Genomic DNA, 17,126 nt, shown 5'->3' with positions numbered 1-17,126 from the left:
ACTCTTTCCCTTCTCAGGATGCTTCCTGGCTCCCTATACCATGGTCTGGGCAGAAAGGAAGGAAAATAATGAAGAAGAAATAGAATAGGGAAGAAAAAAAGAGAAGAGTTTAAAAAAGTAGTTTAAAATTAACCAAAAGTAGCAGAAGACACAAAAATATAGAGCTAGAAAAATAGAGGGATAGATAATAAGTAAAATAGATCAAAAAAAACTTCAAACAAGAAAAGGATGGCAGAGATTCACAGAGGATACAGAAAAAATGCCCAGAACCATAGCAATGAATGAGAAACAAGATGGCCGCGGCCGTTCACGACCGCGTGGGTAAGTTCACGCAAGATTTTCCTCACGATCACACGCGAACTTGTACTAGCGAGCCGCACACTTTGCGAGATTACACATCGCGCCCGGAAACGGAAATACGTCATGCAAACAAGATGGCCCCACCCGTGAACGACCGTGAGGGTAACTTCGCGCCGTTGCGCTACAAGCGGCTCCCTAAAACGCACAAAACCTTGCGAACTAACACGCCGCAATATCATATCAGCCTCAGTGAGCTCTTTATAATAAGCAGTGGGATTTTTACAAGGGTCGGAAAGTGGTGATTTCAGGGCAAGGACCTCACTCCCTTTGTAAGGGGTGTAGACCCACTGTTCCTGAAACCGAGCCTCCACACATGCTCTAGTCACTTGGTTTTGATAATTTCTTAATTCTGATATTTTCGGATGATAAATGGGATGGACTTCCCACATAGGATGCTGAGAGTCCCAATTTGGACATTTCAAATGCAATCGTTCCCATTATCTCAATAATATTTCAACATTTCTGTACATATCTTCCAACCCTAACTCAAACTTGTGAGCCCTATCCAGAATATCATACAACACTTGAGGGGCTCTCCCATCAGGGAAATACTGTTCCCATAAGGAATTCAGGCGGTTTGCCATACTCTCCAGGGCGTGCTGCTGCATAACAGGCTCATAATCTTTAATAGTATAATAGAGTTCCGTATCCACTGGGATGCCTGATTCACGAGCATCTGTTTCTCATCTAGCCCCACTGCTGATCTAGTATACAACCGTCATGCACCAAGATTTCCCGGAACACGAGATGGAGTTGAGTCAGCCTGTGAAGGGGTGAAGCTTGAAGACAGAGACGGCCAGGCTGGAGTTGGGGGAGACACCACAATCGTGGACATAGTAGGGGATGACAACATATCAGTTATTAAAGTAGCCATTTCATATGCTGAAGGGGATAGAACATGAGAAGTTCCCAAAGGGGCGGTGGAGGTAGATACAACGGGCGCCGGGGCGGCTGGGGCTAAGGCTGCAATCAAAGGGACCGCAGGATATATGCGTTGGGGAGCATGAGGGGGAGGTGGTCGCACATCCAATAAATCCTCTATCTCATCCTCAGGTTCAGTCCTAGTTACATAACTCTTATCCACCTGTAACCGAATTGCCTATTCGTGCAGTCAATGCTTTTCTCAGTTTGATCCTTATCATAAGCTTTATCTTTCTGTGTAATGGTCTGACCTCCCTTTATCTTGCATAACTTCTCCTCCCTAATGCGCCTGCGCTTTGCTTCTTTCTGCCACATATTTAAAGAGTCGAACACTGCCTGTCGACTTCGTTTCGAAAATAATCGATACTGTAGATAATGTATCTTTTTCTCGTCAAAAGACCCAGTTAAAGGCCATTGCAGTTCCACATTGTCTTTAGTATATTTATGCCACAGCGCATTAAACAAAATAGGTGAAATGCTATGTTTAACACACATATCATAACTCGGGCTACGCTTGGGCGGGTCAGGCTGACTTTCATCCAATCGTGTTCCTTTCCGACGGCAACAACATCCAAAACACAATTTACTAAAACACGGCATCCTTAGTCACTGTCAGTTCTATCTCGTTCAGAAAAACAATCTTTCAAATATGGCCATGTTCATTCATTCTCGACATTCCATTCACCATTTAGCAACAAAAGAGAATACACATATAGACAATACATACATAAACGTAAAAAGAAAATTCAAAATGACATGTCTTTGCCAAAACAAAAGAACGGAGCCCGTCGACTCCCGTTCATGGAGAACTAGTTAATTCAGATCACCAGACCAACATACCAAAATCAGGCAGTCCAGAGACTACCAAGAGACCATCAGACAGGAATTAACCACAGACAGACCTACAGACCATCCTGTGATCTTCCTGGTTCACCCTCAGGACTATTCTGACTAAACCTGCTGCCTTAGCGTTGCTTCAGATGTGTCCCAAAGGCTAGCCAGGTACAACCATGGGCTTTTCTGGGAGCAGTCCGGCCGGATCTGCACCACACATGCCACACCAAGGCGCCCAATCGCAATCCCTATTATTCACCAAACAAGTCCATAGAGCATCTGGCCGTGCAGCCACTATGCTGCCCCGTCACAACCCCAAAGTTCTCTGTGGTATTCCATCCACCAAACCCAACACAGTTAACTGCTTCAAAACGCCGCTCAACTGCGTATTCAAAAAAATACAAAAGTCAATTCACTCACCTGGTGCACACAGGTACAATTGCTTATTTTCCACTGCCAACTCCTGGAGGCCAACAACGTCAGCTCCTGGGTTCCGCCCGTAGGACTCCGGCGAAGGGTCACTAGCAGTTGGGGCTCCCTGATGGCGAAAGCGGAGTAAGTCAGAATCGCTGATCTGTCCACCCCCTCGACCAGAGCTCCCCTTTCTTTGTTCTTCTTTACCCAGTTACGGGAGGCCGACCCCAAACGCGGAGTCACACCTTAGTCGTAAACTGACGTACCAAAGAAAAATATTACATAGGGAGCTATACCTACCAATAGCCCCAATATCATTTAGCAAATAAACAGTCAGTTGGCAGTGAAGAAAGTTCAATAATTTATTATACAAACTACTCTATAGAGGAGCCTCTCCCATCCTCACCCAGAAGGTGCGCAGAGAAGACTGCTGGCTCATAGTCAATACAGGACATATATACTTTCAGTTCAACACATGAAGTCACCGTAAATGGAAAAGTACTACTTGGCTCTTGGGCCCCAAGGAAAGACTATATATGGCACACATGATTAGTTCGAAACTCTGCTTTAGCTATTATGGGGAAGGTCAGGAGGGGTGACTCCCTTTCGTCCCGGTGCCGGGGAGTGCAGGCACTGCGCCTCCAGGAATGCGCTTATCGCACCCAAAGCCAGATGCGACCTTGAGTCCCAGGACAGAGAAAGAATAGCATGCATTCAGCTGATCTCGGTTACTCAACTAAACAGGGGCCTACTGACTACTGGAGAGTAACAGGTGATCATTGCTCGGATCTGACATGGACAAAGCAAAGATGGCGTCCGTGTGGTTCTCGGCCTACTCAGTAATAACAGGACATACGAGCAGCGTATACCCTTACCAGCCTAACCAGAACAGAATCAATTAGACCTTATAAGAACTAAATCATTAAGAATATATATATATATATATATATATATATATATATATATATATATATATATATATATATTTATAGATTCATCATGCTTATAAAGATACATTTATAACTAGTACTACCATTATAGGGGAAATCGGATTTTATCTCTCATCTGCACCAAAGAATCTCAAACGATAGAGGCTATATCTTAATTAATTATTTGTCATTTACCTCGATTGTGTGTTCCTAACTCTTTCGCTGTCGAAATACTTCTCTGCCAGAGTGGTGATCAAAATTAACCCGTAGTGAAAATGAAAAATGAGGGGGGGGGGCCTTTTTAGAAGTCAAGATTCCCTGACGTGTTGGCTTCTAATTGGATAGAAGACTCTGTATTGGCACGTTCTGGTTTTCGTTGCAATAGTGAAAGTTGCTCGCTAACATTAAGTTACGAGGATATTATCAAACGACAATCAATCATTATTATTCACTGTTCCACTGGTAATGTTGTCTCGGCAGATTCAATAGGCACTGATGTTGCCACGTTGAAGGCATAAGACATTCAATTTACATGGAAAATCCTTTCACCTTCCCAAATCAACATCTCTGTTCGAACGGCCACCATGACCTTTGTCTGCATGACTGGGAGCATTCTTTTGAATGCATGTGACTATATTAACACATTCTGCAACATTGTAACACGACATGAAGCTTGTTAGGCAGAATTGTGATCTTTTTGTTTCCTTGGACTTAGGTTGTAATTGACTCATTTCTGGGGCTACATCCCCTAAGGTTTTGCGAGATGTGCATCATCTATTTACCCTAGATGCAAGGAGGTGTATATAAGAAAAAATCTTAAATAATATATCATATATCAGTCTCCCGGACACCCACAAATTATTTTTGATAATGCATCCAATCAAAAGTTCACTGACATACCTCCTCATTTTCTATGTAGATACATTCTGACTTGCCCAAGATGATAGGCACTTTTGTATAATTAACAAACAACACTTTGCAGGTACAAAAAACAATTTCCAGGATCATCTGGCTTTATCTCATTCTGCATTAAGGTGACAATTTATCATTTCAATTCAATTCATAAAGCTTTATTCGGTGCATGTAAATGACCATAAAAGCACAGCAAAAAGAATTCAACATTTCATAAACTTTACACAGTTAAGGTTAAATGGTCAGGAGTCATTAAAACACATTTATTCATGAAAAGGTTTACAATTAATAATCTAAACTTCATTAAAAGCACATACTTTTCCTAGAGTTGATGCACCGATTTAAAAACGCTGCAGTATAAAAACAGACATCTGCAGATTGCAGGTTAAAAATTAAGACCAAGGCATGTTTAACTGTACGTACACCATATTTAACGAAAATGGGTTTTAAAAAGGTAGTATGAAACTTTGTGTACAGTTTAAAAAACAGCAAAAGGTGCAAGGTACTCTGGGTAGACACACCGTCACACATACATGGCCCTGTCGGTTGTTTATTTATATTTGGGTGGGCCACTAGATAATGTGCCATACCAAACCTAAGTCTGGTTAGCACAAATTTGTGTGGCTGCCTAGTTACCATAGTCAAATAGGTAGGGAAACCTTCTCTAGAATTATATCGATTATAAAACAGGACAGTAGACATTGTTCCAGTTGCAAATGCCCGCTTCCTTTCAGCATATAACAGGAATATAATTTTCATTTCAGTTTTAGGTATGTTCGATGCTGCACCAGGGTCAAGTAAAATGTTCAAATTATATATGTCTGAGAAACATACAACAACATATTTAACCCAGGGTATCTCAAGATATTTATCCACCGATAAACAATCCTCAATAATTGATCTGTTAAAAGACTTCTCATCCTTAAGCCAGATAGACCGCCAGATCATCAACGGCCTAAGGGATAACAGATCAATTAGATAATTGGTAGCTAATTCTCGGTGGATCAATTCAGTTGGAGCGGAGGTTGGCAGAAACAGAAGCTTTTTTAGAAATACATTTTCCTCCAAATGCAAATTATGGGTGCATCTATGGCCCCATACTCCCGCCCCATACAATGCTACAGTAACACATCTTGCCTGGTAAATCTTAAGCATGTCTCTGGTACGACGATCCCCGACCTTTGCAGCAAATCTATAAATACCATGGGCATTCTTTGCCATTTTATTCCGGATATTATTAAATTTGTTAGGCCATTTCCTGTCTTTGGAAAAAGTAATACCCAGGTAACAAAATTTGCAAACCTGTTGCACCTTTTCCCTGTCAAAAAAAAAAGGTATTTAAAAATGTACTTTTAGTCCCACAGGTCATTGTATATGTTTTCCCTTTGTTAATTAATAATTTTCTATCTTAAATAAAGGAAGAAAAACTATCCATTAGACGCTGTAAACCCACAGGGGTTCTGGAGAGTAAAACGGCGTCATCGGCGTATAGTAACACCGGCACACCTTTGACCTGGGGGGCATCTGCATTAACTCTTTTTAAAATAGCATCAATTCCATTGATAAATAATATAAAAAGGAGGGGGGCCAGAACACAGCCCTGTCTAATTCCTCTTTTAACACTTAATTTTGGGGTGCATTCTTCCCTAGTTCCAAAGCGCACACTGGTTTGCAATTTCTCGTACAGCCTTGAGAGAAAAAAGATTATGCCATCAGGCACTCCTAACTTCAGCAAGGTTGGCCATAAGATAGAATGGTCTACCATATCGAATGCGCTTATCATTTCATTGGGTTAGTCTGGCAGAGTTGGGTCCTAGGTGTTCCAGGGGGATGTGTTATAGTACATTAACACAGGGGTAAATCCCTTATTCCTTTTTAGGGTGTTAAATTTCTGTTGGCCAAGAGCCCTGTGGGATTTATTTTTACTGGGGCTTATCCCTAGAGTGTCTGTCCCCGATTATCTGCACGTTGCCCTTATATGTTAGAAGTACACTAACATGTGCTGTAAATTCCTACAAAAAATACTTCTGAGATTACTGAAGACAATGGGCTACCTCATTATTTCATTTAGTCCATGGGTGGTCGTGTGAAGACGTAGGATCATTTTGGCTTCGAGTCTAGAAAGACTTGAGTCAGTATTTTGGCCCTTCACTTATGTAAAGTCCAGTTAATCTCAGAGAGTCCATAATTCATTTTTACATGGAGGTGGACAATTGGGGCAGTCTGTAGTTTGCACTTGATGTGTGATCTATGTTGTGTAATTATTTTCTTAATTGACCGAGAAGTTTTGCCTACATGTGCCAGGTCACATGGGCATATCACACAATAGATCACATTTGTTGTGTTACAGTTACTGAATTCAGAGTGTTAAATTGTTGTGACATAGTAGACACATTTTTCTCCATCTATTGTACTATTTCTTGATGTACTCTTGTCACATCGAAGGATTTGAGCATTCCCTAAGAGATTAGATGGCTCAGGATGAGAATCCCTGCCAGGGGCCCCAATTGAAAATGCCCACTTGTGAATATTGTCATTGTAATGGGCCCATTTACAATTCCATCCACCAAAGGGAGCCTATGAGCCCCCATCCACTTTCTGGACATGGCCTGGATCATGGCTTGGATCATGCTAGGCTCCGCATGATACAGTACTCTATTGCGATCCACAGTGGTGGGTCCCAAACTTGAGGGTGCATATATGCAAGTTGCACCAAATGTAGGGCCGTGAGTGGTGCTCCACTAAGAGGAGACCAAGTTCCCCCAAAGATCTGATGGTGATGATTTATCAATGTCAAAACGTGGCCACATCTGTCCCTAGATGAAGGACCTAATGACCCTGTCTACCTGCCACAGAAGCTTGAGGGGCCTGGATAGACAGTGCATGCCCATCACGCAGGCAGATCTTGGGAGGGTCACTATCTTCACATCCAGTGATATACCCCATAGCTACAGGTTTAGCTGCATCCACATCTCAAAATCAAGCCTCCTCCGTTCCAAGTGCAGTTCCAGATTGTTTGCCACCATGCGTTCAAGTCCCGATTGACATAGATACCCAAATATTTAAGACGGGAGGACTTCCATTGAAATGGATAGCAGTCTTGTGCTGAAGCAGTTGCCAGGGAAAGGTCCAGGCTCCTAAGCCATGTAACGATGAAGACAAGCTTGAAGGTGCATGCTAGGCCGTGGAAAGCCATTAGGGAAAAAGTTAAGTGTTCTAAAATTCATCGGATGCCGATGAATCACAAGAAGATTTAACAATCTAAATCTGAGGGTCAGGATCCTACTGGTATGACACTGGAGCAAGAACCTGGTGACCAATAACTCTCCACATACCCTTATGAGGAGATTAAGCCTTATGGGCCGGGCAAGGTGTGCTTTAAATATTTCGAAACATAAATAAATGAAATAAATCTCTAATGTCTTCTTCAGAGACTTGAGTGACTGAGAAATCTTATTCCCGATTTGGAAATATGATCAAACGATTCCATGCATATTTACAGCAGGTACGTTGACCCGACAAGATGGTTTTATGATTATTTAAACTTGATAGCAGCAGATTACACACACACATCTCTGTGGCAAGGGCAATGACAACCTGAACAATACATTGGCAGCATTATAACAAAAGTGTTGGATGCACACACACACACAGACACACATACAAAACCACTCGAACCAACTCTTCCTCTCTCTACATCTATATCTCTTTTTCTTACTCTCTCACTGTTTATACTGTTGGCTTTATCACCAATACTCCACTCTCAATTTTATATCATGTGCATACATCTGCAAAGTCAATCTTTGCCCGTGGCTTCTCTTTTTCATCCTGTGAAAATAAGTGTTTGCATTACACCACAGTCTCAAAATGCACATGTCCCAATGCTTCAAATTTGAATTATGTAGCAATTGACATTAAACATGTGCTAACAACCTACAAAAAAGGAAATTGCAAACACCTCCATCAGGTTTAAGGTACTACGGTAGCACAGGCTAACTTACAACTCACATTTGGAAGTGCAACACCTATTATGAAACAAAAACACTAAAATTGAGATTGTGCATAGTCATAGACATAATGCAGTAAAGCCATATTTGTACTGCTCAGTTCTCTCATTTATTTTGGATTGGCTTGTGTTTCTATGACCAGGAATTTATATAATAATAATATTAATAATAATCCACATTTTTTAAAGCGCACAAAGTTGTCAGACAACTCCTCACTGCATTTGACTTCACAAAACATGGCAACAATGGTGCCTATATTATCTGGCATACGTCACTTTTGTCTAAGTTAGGCATAGCAGCATAGAATATGTAAAGCCCATATGTCACTTTGACACTCACACGTGGCAATTTTTTTTTACTTTATGAGTGTGTAAATGTATGCCCAATGTACTAATATGGCTTTCAGAAATGTTGCCATATCCCTGCCTTACACTGAACCAGTTTAAAATGGGTGGATGCAATCATCACGCGTGGCTTAGCTCCATGCAGCACAGCAGTACTGCATTTCTGTCATACTCCCATGCAGACCAGGAAAGGTGCAAAAAGGTGTTCATGAGATGCAAAAATGAGGTTTTCCCAGGGCAATAGATATATCCTGAGCTTCAGCTTCTATACAGTTTGACATCCATTTGTCAACAGCAGCGTGCTTTATTCAAAGGCCTGATCAGACCGAGGGCTGACATGTCACTGTGTTCTATTTTGGCACCAACTGATCAGGCTTGTAATTTAGTCAGTAATGTTAAGGAGGTGTAAGTACGCAGGGGCATATTATCAAGGGGTTTATCTCCGCTTTTTTGGCTTTAAAAGTCAAGAAAGCGGAGATAAAATTATCTCCCTATTACCTAGCTGTCTCTAACTCCAGTTAGCGACAGCTAGTAGGAGATAGCGACCATCTTGGGCCCCACTTTGCATGTCAGTGATATTTATCACTAATGACATGCAAAGTGGACGTGCCAAGAAGTTAGCGACTGGAAACAGTCGCTTAACATCGCTATCTCCTATTACTAACTTTTGGAGATATTCGCTCTAAGCGCGAATATCTCCAAAAGCTAACACCTGCCCTGAGCAGTTCTTAGCCATGTTATCCAATGGGAGGTGGATAACATGGCTAAGAGCATTAGCTCGGTAATGCATGAATATCACTGACTTTTCAGCGATATTCATGCATTGTGGCCGTTTTTATCACATTTGCGATAAACCTTGGTAATACCAAGGTTTATCTGCGATAAAAATCGCCGCAGCTCAGCAGTAAATTTTTGTCTCTAACCAAGCAATAGCGATAATTATCGCTATTGCTTGGTAATATGCCCCGAGATTTCCCAACAAGTAACGTGGTGTACGCAACTTAAATGAATAGGGTGGGCTGGTACCTCTGGGCAGGGTAAAGGATAGGCTTAGAAACAAGAGTTGTGAAATATTTTTTGAAAAGTAAGTCGCCAGCACAGGACCTCTTTCCAGTAGTCAGGACTATGCTGTCCATTTGAGTCCAACCTCTTGGCACAGCATTGTAGAGGGGAAAGAGACAAAGGAGAGCAGGTCTTGCCCCAGACAAATCTAGCGTCTGCAGATTAAGCTTCGGGATGACAACAAGGACAGGCCTCGTAGTCTCCTATGCACAGCAGCAGACAATAATTAAAAAGAAGAGAGGGATCAGAGAATGCATGTTAGAAGAAAACTGTGAAATGGGAGTAAATCTGCAGAATATCTATCGGTGCAAAGGCATAGTACACCCAAAACTCCAGGAAAAGAAGGTTTTAAACTCCAGTGACCTCTAATGCATTGTGATAGTTCTAGGAACCAGCAAAAAAACAGTGACTGCCTTCTCCTTACTCCATTTTAATAGAAAATGTAGTATTGATATCAACAAAATTCCAAGATATGAAGATAATATGCTTGAAATCATGTCAAGAAGAGGATATCCCTCTTTTTCGTTCTGCTTGTGTGTACGAATGTCCATTGCTTCGCTTCAAGCGGTTGTTAAGTTTGAGATAACGTTTCTAATTATGTGGTTTTGATGCTGTTCCATGTGTTTGTGGGTTTGGTCTCTTTAGTTTAAATTCATTATGATGGTTAAGTATATGTGTTGAGCAAGGGCAGGCTAGCGTGAATCCAGTGGCAAAATGAGCCTTGTGTTTGCTGTGTTTGCCCTAAGTTGGCAGGGTATGCCCAGACGTGGGTCCTTTGCTCACTTTGCCACTGGATTCAAGCTAGCCTGGCTGATGAGGGCTGTTAGCCCGAAACCGGTCCAGGATGCTTGTTTCCGGTCCAGGGAAGCTTGGCAGTTGGGGCTGGACTGTTCCCGTGAGGCACAGGGTTAGACTGATTTGCACATAGCTGTGTCTGAACTGGGGTGGCGAAGTGAGCTAAAGAACGATGATGGATTCAACCCTGATCTGTGACTGGGGGTGAGTGTCTGAAAAGTTTCAGCGCTCCGTCCATCATCACCTTGTGTTGGCTAAGTATATTTGTTTAAAGTGTGAACAAGCAATAATTTGTTAGCTTTGTGTCTTGAACCTGTATTGTGTATATAATGGTGAAATGAGCTGCGTTTAACGAGTTCTATTGTTATAGGATGATGATGTCATATGGCTTGGCCTGGGTGTGGTGTTCAAATAGCAAACGTTTAGCCAGCTACATGCCACAAGTAATTTTGAATGCATGATGGTGCTAGGAGAGGTGTGTAATGCCTACTGATGTTGTAAGATGATGTATAAATATGGCTTCATCACAATGTGTGTTTGAGCTAGCAAACACTGAGCCAGCTGGATGGCTTGTAGCTGATCTGTAGCTGATTTATGTGTATACTGGCCCCAGGAAGTGGGACTTTTCACACCCTAGCAATGAAGCAGGTATGAAATAGGATGCCACAGTGACTGGGATGCCACAGTGAGCTATTCAAAAGAACAACACTTTAATGGAGAAAGTGATGGAAAGTTTAGATGAGGCTTTGGTGGGAGAAAGATGAGTAACGCTAACTTCAAGTCAACTCCTCCTTCATCCACTATCACCCATGGCACAGCAGATAAGGGGTCATTAGGTGCAGTTCAAGGGCACTATGGTATATAGGAAAACCAACTCCTTGCCAAATTCCAACCAAAGAAAATGTTGCAAAAGAACCAGACCCCCAACCTCCACCTCACATATCTAAGCAAGGACAGCTAAACATGGGGCAGGCCTGCCCTGCACGGGCATGGCTGGGGACCACGCTTATAAATCTGGCAGGGCAATCAAGGAATCCAACCCAGTAACATTAGTAGAAATATGTCTGTATTTTATTGCACTAATACAAACCATTTATATGGCACAATATAAACTAATTTTCTAGTATTTGATGGTCTTCATAACTACAAAACTAAACCAATTTCGTCTGTTTTAGAGGAATAAAATTAGAGTAACTCTCTTCAGGATCAAAACTCATGCCTTGACATTAGATGCGAAACAAAAGGGGATGATGGACGGAGCTCTTGAGCAAATCAAACACTCACCTCCAGTCAACTGATCTGGGTTTAATCCATCACCATTTTTTAGCTCACTCAGCTACCCCAGTTCAGACATGGCCATATGCAAATCAGTCTGACCCTGTGCCTCAAAAACATCCATTAAGACACTTATTTAAACATTTATTCTTCCATCTACCTTTACATATACATATATAAAACATATTTATTTTTCAGAAAGACACACATTCACTGGATGATGCCATCAGTGATGTCATGAGTGATGTCACTGACCATGTCATGATTGATGTAATATGTGACGTCATCAGCAGTGCATTACAGGCGCGCAAGTTATAGTGAGTCCAACTAACTATAACGTGGGAATTTCAATGGTTTTATGTCAGTAAAATTTCCAACTAACTATACCGAGTGTGAAACCTAGCCCCAAACCTATGTTTTTTTCAGTGAATTTCAAAGTTTTGTTAATAGCAAATGTCTATAGCTATGAAATGTAATATTTTTGAAAATGAATGAATCCTATGATATATTTGTATTTAAAACAATTTTTTTAATGTATATTTTTATTTTTATGATTTTTTTTTGTTGCCCTGGAGCGCTCCCGGGGCGCTCCCCGGTGAGCGCCCCGGAAAGCGTAGTCTTTTGAAGCGCCCCGGGTCGCGCATCGTGGAGCGTCCCGTTAGCACCAATGCCCCGGCCGAAAACATCATTGTAACGTACCGTGTAGCCACGTCCACGTGATACGCACGGCGTAAACGCACCCGGAAGCACTCGAGCGCATACGATCGTGCAACGTAAGCATCTGACGCACTTATGTGATGCTAACAGCAGAGTACAAAGTTCCCCGGGGAGCGTGTGACAGTGTGGAGCAAGGAGTTGGTATTGTCAATACCGTGGATACCAATGAAGGGTTCCCTAGTCGGAACTTAGAGAGCCTCACACACCCAAAGTAATAGGCGTGAAACACACCCTTACTGGAGGGTGTCCGGTGTCATCATCGACTCACTGCCCCTCGTCAGACCGGCGCTGCAATGTCTGACGGAGTCCCCAAAGGTACTCTTTTGACGGGGTTCTTTTGTTCCTTGCCGATGGTTGTTGTAGGTGAGGATGAAGAAAGGTGTAGTCAGTGTAATAGTGAGTGAAAGTAATAAAAAAGGTAATCAGTCCACTTTCAACTTTAATAACGTGGCTGATTCCTTAATTAAAAGGGGTGGGAGGGGAGTTTAGAGACCGTAAAGGTATACAGAACAATAACTCTACCCCCTAGTGTGGTCAACATGTTTCTCGCCAAGAGGCGATTCGTCAGGACCTCAGAAAAGTACTACACAAAAACAAATGTGGACTCAATACTCAATCTCTATGAAGAAAGCAAATACAACCTCACTGGGTCGGAGGACAAGAGGGCCAAGGGGTCCTGCTCTATTTAGGCGACCTAGAGGTAGGGGAAAAATTATAAAACAGAAAGAACAATTCAAGTCAAATATAACATAGTGACTCAATGCTCAATTCGTGCAGCGTGACTCTGGTGACACAAGCTCCACACTGTGAGGAGTGAAGGGGGTAGTGTGGAAGGGAAAAAGCAATTGAACCAGGTATTTGGGTGCAACGTCCCTTCTATGACAAACACCACCCGAATATCACAATTGGAGGGTTGCCATTGTGTATATAAGACAAAACTGTGGTATTTAGCCGAAGCTTACAAGATAACACCCAATACCTAGGAAACAGAAGCAAGCGCGCAACATTAGTCATGTTCTTACCCTAAAAGGATTAAAATAGGGCCTCGCAGCATGCTCCCGTGAGGCCAGCGTTATAAGGTTGGGTGCACCTATGAGATGTAAAGAATTAGTAACTGATTACCCAGACATGTCAGGTAAACGCGGAAAATGGTGCACTAAACAGCTGCAATAGCGGCCCCAAGTGGAGCGTCAAGTATTGTATTGTCACGGCAGCAATTCACAATCAATGCAAGCAAGGCGAGACTCTGGGCGGGATGCTCCCCACTTGATATGGCCTCATATGGTCTTGGTACAATGATGTAATGCTAAGTTAGGCAAGAAACTCTCACCATACTCCAATATCATCCCATCAGGGACAAACAGGTAACTGGAGTACTGCCCTGGTTCCCTTCAGTAATTGGTCGGGAGGGTTGCAAGCCGGGTGAGTTCATGGCCCAGTGGGTCATAATATCATATTTAAAGGATTTAAAATACGAATAGAGGGGCCCCAGGGAGGCTTGGGGTATGACACGATGCTGCCCAGTTTCCATGTAGTGAAAGCCCGGGCTTGCTGGAGGCGGGGCGCGTAAGTGGCTAGGTGGGGCATAGTATCGTATATGAGATACGAAAAGTGGGGCCTCCTGGAAAGCTTCCGTGCAGCAAGGTAAGCTTCGAAATGAGAAACCTGAAACTTTCGCCCGATATTGTGACCAACAACTACGCTCCTGACATTAAGAACCGGAGCTAAGGTAGTCATGATCGGAACTTACCTTGACGGAGACACTGGAACGGCGGAACACCTACCCCTCACGCTCGCGGCACCTGGTCAGGGGGCGGAGCAGCTGGTGGAGGTTTTCCGCTAGTGTCCGCCGTTTTGTAGGAAGTGGGCCTCTGACGTGGGTGCTGGTCCGATGATGGTGCATCTGTAGTGCGTCATGCGCATGCGCAGCACCCTATCTGGTCCAATGGGAGAGATTAGGTCATAGAGTGGCGCTGGATGGGGGCCATATTGGGAGTGGCAGTAATGTCAGCAGTTGGAGGATTACTACGAGAGTCATGCCTCAGACAGTCGGGTGTCAATGAACCCGGGCAGGCGGCTTAAAAAGGAGTGCATGAATTAACAAAACTAAGGTGGCCCTAAGGTATGCAAAGGTGCGGATATTCGCGCAGATTGCGTGATGATATACACACTGTGTCAGTCCTTGCCTGCATTGACTGTGAAAAGCTAGGACAACGAGGCTGAACCCAGTGGGTCCGCTACGTAAAGAATTGCTAAGAGGGTAATATCTCAGACAAGCGGGTGTAATTTAACCCGGGCAGACAGCCCAACAATGAGTGTGTGAATTAATTGAAATAATGTAGCCAAAAGGTATGTAAAGGTGCGGATATTAGCGCATCTTACGTGTTAATATACACACTGTGTCAGTATGTGCCTGCCTAGACTCTGAGCTGCCGGGACAGCGCGGCTAGTCCCTGTGGGTCCATGAAGTGTTGAACTGAAAGAGGATCCGAGGTAAATTGGGATAAGAGTGACAGTGAAAGGCTGGATTTCTAGTTGTACTACACCGCTGGTCATGGGTGTATGGCAAGAGAGGTGTACCCTGAATGTGTTACTAGGGCGGGAGGGGTATAGGAGTGGTAGAGTGGTATTTATCTAGAGACACTCGTCCAGGGAATAGCGTCATTTAGTGCTATTGTGTCTAGCTGGAGACGATGAACCCATCTTTGTTCAAGCCTAAACAAAGCTTGTCTGGACATGGCTGGTTGGGACTCAAGCACTAACCATTGATGCTGTCAGCAGGGTGATTGTACTGTTGGTAGTGTTCATAAAGTCTCGTGTGAGTCTTGGAGCACCGTATGTTACTCTTATGCTCCGTTATTCTCAATTTGACCTGTCTCATGGTCATCCCTGCATAGAATTTGCCACAAGGGCAGATAAGGAGATAGACACACTTGGAGCTATTACAGTTGGTATGCTTATTCAGTTTCCAAGTGAAAGAGTCAGTTAACATGATTTCTTTGCACTGTATAGATTGGGGACAGACGGCACAGCCTCCACAGGGGTAGTGCCCAACAACGGGTGGGAGGTCCCATAGTGTCCGTTGTCCAGTACCAGGTGATTTCTTAGGACGTGTGTGTATCAGGGAGTCTTTAAGGTTCGTTGTCCGTTTAAATGCAAACCTAGGCTTGGGTAAATCAGTGCCCCCTGAGTTGAGGATGCCCCAGTGTTTATTCACTGTTTTCTTAATGAAATTAGAATTCCTGGTGAAGCTAGTGACGCATGTTATAAGGTTGTCGTGTTCTTTTTGGTGTACTTCAAGAAGGGCCTCCCTATGGTTGTTGAGGGCTCTCTTACTAGAGTCTCGTATCAATTTGGTGGGGTATCCTCTGTCATGGAGTTTACATTGTAGGGTGTTTGCTTCCTGTCTGTAGTCATCCCTTGACGAGCAGTTTCTACGTATCCTCAAGAATTGACCGAAGGGAAGATTTTCGCGTAGTGCTCTGGGGTGGTGGCTATTAAACAGAAGGAGGCTGTTTCTGTCCGTCTCCTTACGGAACAGAGTAGTGCTCAGACCGGCTGGTCCCAGCCGTATCGTGAGGTCAAGGAAGGGCAAAGCTGTCTCTGACATGGTCCCAGTGAATTTCAGGTAGGGATTCTGTAAGTTAATCCAAGTGCAGAACTGGTTGCAGCTCTCTCGGTCACCCCTCCATAGTATCAGAATGTCGTCGATGTACCGACGCCATAGTGTGAGATTTTGTCTGAAGGGGTTAGAGTCGGGATAGATGATCTGGTTCTCAAAGGCCGCCATGTACATGCAAGCAATACTGGGAGCAAAAGTCGAACCCATAGAGGTACCTCTGATCTGGTGGTACAGCTGAGAGCCATATTGGAAAAAGTTTTCCGTCAAAGCAATGCTTGCACAGGCCATGATGAAAGATATGGGGGTAGGCGAGGGCCATTCCTGCTGCATAAGGGCGGATTCGACGGCTTCTAGTGTGGCTGCTTGGGGAATGTTAGTATATAACGCTTCTACATCAAGCGTGAGAAGTAGATCCACCTCTTCTCTCCCTTCAATTGACTCGATGAGGCGTAAGACATCTCTTGTGTCTTGTAAGAAGGAGGGTATTTCCTTTACAATGGGTTGGAGGAATACATCACAGAACTTTGATAAAGGTTCTAGTAGTGAGCCAATGCCAGAGACAATGGGTCTCCCTGGGACTGGGCTGGTCCCTTTATGAATTTTGGGCAGAGTGTAGAAATACGGAATCAGAGGATGTTTCGTCAGGAGGAACTCTGCCTCTTGTTTAGAGATCCAGCCATTGGCTTCACCTTCAATGATCAGACTAGAGATGTCTGTAATTAGCCTATTGGTTGGATCTGATGGAAGGGGTCTGTAGTGGGTAGTGTTGGCCAATTGGCGCTTACACTCCGTGTCGTAATCAATGGCATCTTGTATGACAGTTGCTCCCCCTTTGTCGGCTTGTTTTATGACGATGGAGGTGTCATTGCCAAGGGATAGGACTGCTTGTCTTTCAGCTTTGCTCAGATTATTGTAGCTATTGAAGTTAGGTTTA

At 43.4% G+C, this 17,126-nt stretch overlaps 1 pseudogene; it reads left to right on the top strand.

The window, feature by feature from the left end:
- LOC147728818 (uncharacterized) overlaps window positions 1-17,126 on the top strand; it is a 67,650-nt pseudogene that overhangs the window by 19,675 nt on the left and 30,849 nt on the right.

Source organism: Lissotriton vulgaris, chromosome 3_1 (assembly GCF_964263255.1).
Source record: "Lissotriton vulgaris chromosome 3_1, aLisVul1.2, whole genome shotgun sequence".
NCBI lineage: Eukaryota > Metazoa > Chordata > Amphibia > Caudata > Salamandridae > Lissotriton > Lissotriton vulgaris.
This window is presented reverse-complemented; position numbering and strand designations above follow the sequence as displayed.